Below are 8,712 nucleotides of genomic sequence, written 5' to 3'. Positions count from 1 at the left end.
CATTTTTAAAGTTTTCACTTTATTGGCAGTACCTTACCTCACTATTGACTTCTGGTCCGTTCTCTCTGCATGGGAAGATCAACAACAGCATACTGTTTTTCCCAAATATACTGAAAATGATGACTCAGAGAAACACTCAAGGTAATTGCATTCTAATCTAATCAAGGTAATTGCAATCTGTACTGCAATACCTTGAAATGAAATTATGCATACAAAAGTCAGGCTTAAATAGTAACCAGGTATACAAAGATTAAATTCCTGTAGGAGATATGTATCACTCAAATACTTCAAAACTAATTAAGGCCATGTAACACACTGCAGTTTTCTACTTATGTTGTCACTCTGTCGAAAAGAATTCATAAAATCCCCCATGAATTGGTAGGAAATTGATATTCATTTCTTGCATTACAAGTAAATTGATTTACCGTTACCTTCTAAATGAGAAGAGAACTATGAATAATGGAAAAAATCCAGGAGTTGGTTTCAAAAAGGCGAAGCTGAGTCTGGTCAGCAACACATTAAGAGGGAACGAAGGCTCCTGAGCCTTCTGCTTTAATTAAGTGTCAATCTTATATAACTGATTGTGGGAGACATATCATTATGTGTCGCATGTCACATTATTCTTTCCATCCAACAAAGAGGTTTAAATACACCCCCGCACCTGTCCTTTTGCAGTGGAGGATGTGCCACACAGAATAGAAATACAGAATTTGAAGGGAAACAGGTGAGACTGTGCCATTTTAAGTGGCATTGTAGAGGAAAACAGACTCCTCAACCTCTGCATCCAAATCTAAAGTAAGGTGAAGAGGAATGGGTTTCAACACTGAGAAGAGAGAGGTTTCTAGGCAGAGGAAAGAGGGAGGGAGGCAGTTGGAATTTAATTGCCTGAAAAATGTGCAATGAATACATCAATGAACATTGCCAGAGCAACCACTAAAACTACTGTTACAGGGTGTTTGTGGTAAAAAACTGCAGTAAATGTATAGAATATTCATAGAATGACATCTGGGCCACTCTAAGTGACAGTAACAAGGCTGGATATGACACACCATATACAATAGTATGTACTGAATCTCTCTCTCTCTCATTCATCATAAGATAAAGTAATCAATGCTCAGACCAGGGGCCATTGGCAGTCACAATGCAGAAGATTTAAAAAAAAAAAAATGTATTAAGCGGAGAGAAACTTGTACAGGGGGGTAGTGGGGGTGAAGAGGTCTTTTTGGAGGGACCATTAAGATGTAGCCTGAAGAGATGGGTCTTCAATCTACGGCGGATGGGTCTTCAATCTCTCTCTCTCTCTCTCTCTCTCTCTCTCTCTCTCTCTAAATATATATATATATATATATATATATATATATATATATATATATATGGAATTTCTATTATCTTATTTTATCATGTCCTTTCACTACCTAACCTTTGAATAAACTTATCTCAGAATGTTGTGTCCTACTCAATTCTGGATAAAAGATCTGTTGTGAAATGGTTGTAAACAGTGGGCGTAATATAATCAATATAGCTGACACTGCCTTGTTGAACTCTTGGACAGACAGTAAGGTTCTCTAAAGAATTATACGACAAATGGGAGAGTTTTGAAAAGCTCACCTTCAATTCAAAACTGTAAGGCAAAGCATTTTGATTCTATTGATATTCTACATAATGACTTGACCAACCACATTAAGCGTATCAGCCTAGAAAGCTCTCTGTTCAATGTCGATGCCAAAATGTGTATTGTTCATCAATGGTTTATTGCAGAGACACATTCATTCAAGAGCCATCCTTATAAAACCTTGACCGTAGACTCGTTGTGTAAAAGGACACTGTGTTCCACAAGAGTTCAAACTAAGTTAAAAGTGCTTTCTCCTGCCAGAGGCTATAGCTACCCATATAATATGTGTCACAGTTATGAAATGCTGTCACATATAAAGACTTACTGTATGTCAATAAACAACAACAATATACTGTAACGGTGCAGTATAGTGATATAAATGTTTTTTAGTGGCAGTATTGCAGACATAACTTGCTGACTGTGTGGCGACCATGAACTACTCTACCTGATGAAACTAATCAACATTGGTTTCTCCTGTGATTATGACTCACATACTGTTTACTTGACACATACTGCTGGCTAATGGTGTACAGTAGGCCCTGTGTCAGCAATCTTGTGTTCTTTTGCTACGCTAAAAAAAGCATTGCATCTGTTGTGTTCCAGTATGTGCTTAACAAACTATGTACAAAGAGAAGATCTCTCCATAATCAAAGCTCAAATGGATTCATCAGTAGAATAACTCTAGTAGTAGTATGTAATGTACATACTAGTATGTAACGTCAACTGCTTGTTTAAGCAATACCTTGACACGTGTATAGAATCTGATGCATGGTGAGAGAAAATGGTTGCCACTATCTCATGCCAGAGGAAAATGTGTGCTTGTTACGTCAACACTTTGTCTTCATCAGAGCAGCTTTTACCAGCATGTCATGTTTCATGACTCATAATGCCTTGGTAAAAACACAGACAGCCATTCAGGAGAATCAATGAAGGTTATTAGTTCGTTTTTTGTTATTCAATTCATGTAATTTCTGAAACTATTACAGTATTCTACACGATAGGTATAATTTATTGTATTTTGACTGATATCATATATTCTATCAAGACTGATATATATATATGATAAGTCTACCTCTTCTTTGGTAGTGCACATATTTAGACTCACCCTTTCATGTAAGAAATACACATATCCTTAATCCCTCTGATTGAGATTAACCATTTCAACTGTACCATGCCGTTGGAAGAAATGTCAACCACTTTGGATTTAAGGAAGCTCTGGAATGTTACAATTAAGCTTATTTCCCCCGGACTCCTGATCCCCCCCCAACTTCATCTGCCCAAACTGGAGAAAAAAAACCGTCTCCCATCTTCAGACTCCAGGGCCTCCCTGCCTGGCCTGCAGACAGGCCACTTGTCAGTGCTGGAGGCAAGGGGGAGAATCATGGGGAGTGACAAGGTCTGAGAGTGCAAGGGAAAGCAGGGTCTATTGGATTAGAATGTCAGATATGCTGATCCACTGTCTTTGGCCCAGACCTCGCAGGGACGTCTAACTCGATTTCCACCTCGGAGTCGCCGTTACATGCCAGGAGAAGTTATTATTAATGAAACAGCACTCTGGAAGTAGAAAAGAGAGCATATCAAGTCAACTGCTTTGGAGCGGGCATGCTCGGATGACAGTCGATGGGATGGTCAGGTCCTTAGCTGGCGTTGAATGGAATTGGGTTCAGTAGTGGAGGTGCAAAGTTGTTACTGGGGTAATCACAAAGTCACTGCACAGGTACTATATCAGGCCAACTTAAAGTAGAGTGTGACCCAAAAGGAAGAGTTATCAAATCCACTTCCTCTTGAACATACATCCAATATTGAGAAAAAAAATGAGATTGTGAAATATTATATGCTGCGTAAATACTGTGTATATATATATATACTGTATTTACCTGAAGAATGAATTTGTGATTTAATTGCTTCCTGGAGAAACAACCGCAGGAACTCAATTGCTTTTTCTTGATTGTGAAAATAATTTCCCACATCCTCATATCAGTCTACTGAGTGGCCTGGTGCACTATACTGTACATCATCAGCAATACATTAATGCCTCACAGTAGGAGTGTAACAAGACAAAAGGAGGATGTAAACACTCAAATCAGTCGACGCAGGCTTTGCAGGTAATGGTATAAATTACTGTCTTCTACAGTCTAGGTACCTCATAACGATATCTGTCTTCACTCGGTAATTGCAGAATTTGTCATGGGGAAAGAACTCAGCTGAGTGCTATGGCGTAGCCAGGTAGCAGCAGAATGAATTTCAACAGTCACTTTGTTTCTGTGAATGTTCTGAGTTTGCCATAGGGATGTAGGTAGCAGGGTTGACATGAGAGTGTAAAGGTCTGCCATCATACTGAGAGTGCTTTCAAATCATGGTGCTGTCAAAGCAGTTTTCTGAAGTGCGGCAAGCAAAATAAGCAATTTTCATGGCCAGTTACCCCCAGCCAGCCGATTACAGTACAGTACATGTAAAGAAGTCCATTCTCATGTATGACCACCTTCCTCGGGTGGTGCTGGTGCATCATTCGAGTGTGGGTGGGAAGGACCAGCTCATTAGCTATCCCCCTTGATCCAGTCCTACAGTTGTACTATGAATCACATCTAAAGACCATAACTACCATTGATTTAGCTGTGGGTCAAGGGGTGCTGGTGCATCAAGAAGTCCATTTAGCAGAATCAAAGTAAACAGCGGTACAGAGCCTGGCATGATTGTATGAGTGCAGAATGATTGTTGAATACCTAATGAAATCATGGAGGACAGTGATTCTCTACTCTCAGCTAACAAACAGCTCAATTGGCCCTCAGAGGAAAGAGGTCTTGGCAAGTTGCATGTTCTTTTGAGGATTTTGTGTTCTTTTTACTCCTTTAAAATAGAATGTGAATACGTATTGATGAAATATGTGTACTCATATATACTGTGTATTTTTTTGGATGATTTACGAATGTGACTTAAAGTAGGGAAGTGATTGTATGATTCTACTGGACACTCCTCTTAACATTACCTACTTACGATAAGAAGTGAGGAGCCCCCGGTTGTACAGGAAGTATCACCGCCTGGTACGGCAGCTGCACACCCTCGACCGTAAGGCTCTACAGAGGGTGGTGAAAACGCCCAGTCCATCACGGGCCGTGAGCTCCCAGTCATTCAGGACTTCTACTCTGAGAGGTGCAAGAGGAAGGCCGTCAAGATCACCAGGGACAGCAGCCACCCCAGCCACCCCAGCCACGCCCTGTTCTCTCAACTACCACCCGGAAAGCGTTACCAGTGCATCCAAACCCACACCAACAGGTTACAGAGCATTTTCATTACAAGTAGAAAATGCTTCGGTTTATGCTGTTGATAAACGACATCAAGTAATGAAGGTATCTCTGTTCCGCAATTTCAAAGCAAACACTAGTACACCAAACTACTTTGACTACAGTAACTGTTACAAGCCAGTCACAGTAACTGTGACCCTCACTAGGTCTACTCTAGGAACCCATTCCTCAATTTCTACCCTACTCACGCTTTGGGATGTTGGGGAGAGCACTGGAGGAAGTTGGGGAGAGCACAGGAGGAAGTTGGGGAGAGCACTGGAGGAAGTTGGGGAGAGCACTGGAGGAAGTTGGGGAGAGCACTGGAGGAAGTTGGGGAGAGCACCATGTCATCCAATTAGTGGTAATCATAATGCCGATGTAAAAAAAACCCACACCATCTGTATGCCGTGTCGATGTGATCACGCCCCAGCATCCCCACAAGTACTGTAATTTTACCTTCTATTAATAATCTATTTTACTTATTGATGGCCAGTGCAAGGCAAGGGCATATGCTTATTTTGGAGGCAATATGTTAGAGTGGAATATTTACGGTTGGTCAGGGCTCATCTAAAATTTAGGGTACTCTTTGAATTATGAATCAGAAGAATGTAGATGTGTCTGAGGGAGATAGACACTGTGTTTGGTAATCAATATGCATATCTTCCTGGCACCTGAGCTCATCAAAAGCTGTCAGTAGGAGCCAGACAGTTTGGCGCACAAACAGCATACTGTATGTAACAGGGGACATTATCTGCAGTAACTGCATGTTCAAGTGTGGTGCTGCCATTATAAATAATGTCCTTATCAGGGGAGGCTGGTGGAGGTAGACATATACGGATGGGCTCATTGTAATGCATGGAATGGAATAAGGAATGGTATCAAACACGTGTCCGATTTTTACCTCCACCAGCCTCCACTGCTCAAAGTCCTGTTTTATTACGCTTTGGTCATGTAGAAAAATATGGTACTTAACTGTATACCAAAATGCAAAAACTGATGTAGTCTCCAGTCGAAGCCTGTTCACTTCATGAAGTGGCAGTATTTAAAACGTTGTAGCTTTTACCTGAAACATCAAGTACAATAACAAGCAGTAACACTTATAACGGGTGTGATAATTAAGATTATAATATTATGACTTAGTTTCTTCTATCCAAGACAGCTGTTATCAATTCAACAATTTCTTTTGTTCATCTGCCTGTACATCACCTTCACTCCCACATTCCTCCCACATCCCTCCTGCTGGATGTGGGAGGAATCCCCCCACCCCCCCCCACCCCCTGACAACAAGCCTGACTTAATGAGACTATGCCATGGACAAGAGAGAGTATATATCTCCTTGAAAGAGGGTGATGGAATGATCAGATAACAAAATATCCCCCTGAATCCTTTTGTTCATTCTGTCCAGACATCTTGAAAATGATGCTGCTGCATTACGTGCTGGCTCGAGAACCTCAATTATAACTTGGCTGTGCTGCATAGACACTCAGAAAACTGCAAAGCTTGACATTTCCACTTTGAAAGGATTATTAATGAAATCTAGCTCTTAACACAGTGTTTTCGCAGTGACATTGGAGAATGTTCTTTCCAATGTTAAATACTATGAAAGAGAGAGAGAGAGCGGGGGGGGGGGGGGGGGGGGGTAGGAGTTGGGATTGGCTGTAGTTGCCATGGACGCTCTTGGCTTCATACTTTGATATATAAAAACGACTTAAAAGTAAATAATAAAAAATAAATAATAAAATCGCTACTGTAATCATTGTTTGCGGCCAGACTAAAAGGTACAGTAGTGGAACAACTGGAAAAAACCAACATCATGTCATTTGAAGATAAAACAGCATATGCAGCTCAGTGACTAAGTGATTACAGAAATCGCAATTTAGCGTCAACTCTATGTGCCAGGTACACCACCCTCACAATGAAGGAGAACATGCCTACGAGACAAAGTACAAACATCATACTGCAACAGCAGCAGGTGTACCAGATGCATACAGTAACTAAAACATTGGCTGTTCAGAGCCCATTCTCATGTCATAAACGCCTGCATGATCAATCGTTGAAATCTGCTTTCATAAGCATGTTTGATCCATGTCCCTCCTTCCCGTTCCACAAATAGCCTCTCTGCCTGTTACCTCAGCCAGGCGTAATGTGCCTTATTCTCCCACACACGCTACAGTGAGAAAGCTTGCGGAACATTAACGCACAGAGATCGAAGTCTCCCAGGAATTCGGTGGGGAGGAAGAGAAAGCGTCTGTGTTAAACGAACCCAACTGTCCCACAGCATGTGCATATAAATGGTTCTCCTTCCCCGAGTAGACACCCCCCCCCCCCCCTACCTCCTACCCCACCGCTGGGCTGCGGAGGAGGGGGAGGAGGAGAGTGACGACCCATAATGCATCACCCTGAACCCTGGACATCTGGCGAGGAGAACAACCTGAGTGAGAGAGGACAGCTCAATGAGGAGAAGCAACCGCCGTCTCCGAGTCCCAGCGTCTGTCTCCCTCACTAGACTCACTGAGCAATTGACTCATTAGCTCACTGCTGAGTGCCGACAGTCTGTACATGCATTATTCATGGTTCTAAGTGGGGGGGGCACAAGGGGGGGGGGGGTCACAGGTGGGCAGGCGTCTCTGGGGGATTGAGGCAGGATGGGGCGAGGGACAAGGTGGTCTGTTCGTGGAGACAGCAGGCAGATGTTGGGCAGTTTCAGGGCACCCACTGCAGGGCAGGCCTGCATGTAAAGCTCATGGGAGGTTGGTTTAGCTGAGGCCTTGTGGAGCTGGGGCTGGAACAGGAGATTTGGACATATCTTTAGTTGGGGTGTTGAATTCAGACCCAAAAGATTTTCAATTTGTGACAAATGTTAAGATATTTTATATCTTTAGCCATAACACCACTGGCGGATGAATGAACAATCAATACATTGATTTATTAGATTTATTTCATTAAGTGTGTACTTACGTACATTTTAATTGCTATTGGACAGGTACAGTATAGTGTGTGACTAATCTGCTTTTATGGTAGCGATAAAATGTGTCACAATACAGATAATATGACGTCACTATAGCACAGACATGGGAATTCAGTGTTGATCCCCCAATTCCATGGTAGATTGTAAAAATGATACAACTCTCTTGTTGACAGAAAGAGCAGAGAAGCCAATGAAAGCGTGTGTCTGTTTTAGTGTACACTTATACCCTAATGTTACTCAGGGGACCTGTGTGACTGTCCCAATGACACAACATAGCAATTTCTACCACGGGCCCCACAGTCAAAATGTATGTGTGTGTGTGTTTGTGTGTGTGTGTGTGTGTGTGCGTGTGTGTGTGCATACTTGTGCGTGTGTTCACGCACGTTTGTGTAAACAAACCAACATAACAAGGCACGCACACACATAACTTTCAAAGTGCAAACATGATTGCATCTAGTGCAACTATAAAAGTCCATGTACTGTAAAGTTTGTAAACCTATACGCCTGGAAGCAGAAATCTATCATTGCTAGAAGAGAACCTTTTGTATTTGATGTCTTTAACAATAGGGGAGAGATAGGGGCAGCCTCGCCCTCCACAGCTCTAGATGGGAGCTTGTCCCACCAATAAAACCTTTTGGATTAGGGGGAATCATGGGTTTTGGACCAGAGGAGGCTGTGGGTTGCTGCTACTACTGCTAATGCTGCTGCTGCTGCTGCTGCTGCTGCTACTGCTAATGCTACTGCTGCTGCTGCTGCTGCTGCTGCTGCTGCTGCTACTACTGCTAATGCTACTGCTGCTGCTGCTGCTGATGCTACTACTGCTACTGCTACTGCTACTGCTACTGCTGCTG

The sequence above is a fragment of the Argentina silus genome, assembly GCF_951799395.1.
Source record: "Argentina silus genome assembly, chromosome: 15".
NCBI classification, from domain to species: Eukaryota; Metazoa; Chordata; class Actinopteri; order Argentiniformes; family Argentinidae; genus Argentina; species Argentina silus.
This window is presented reverse-complemented; position numbering follows the sequence as displayed.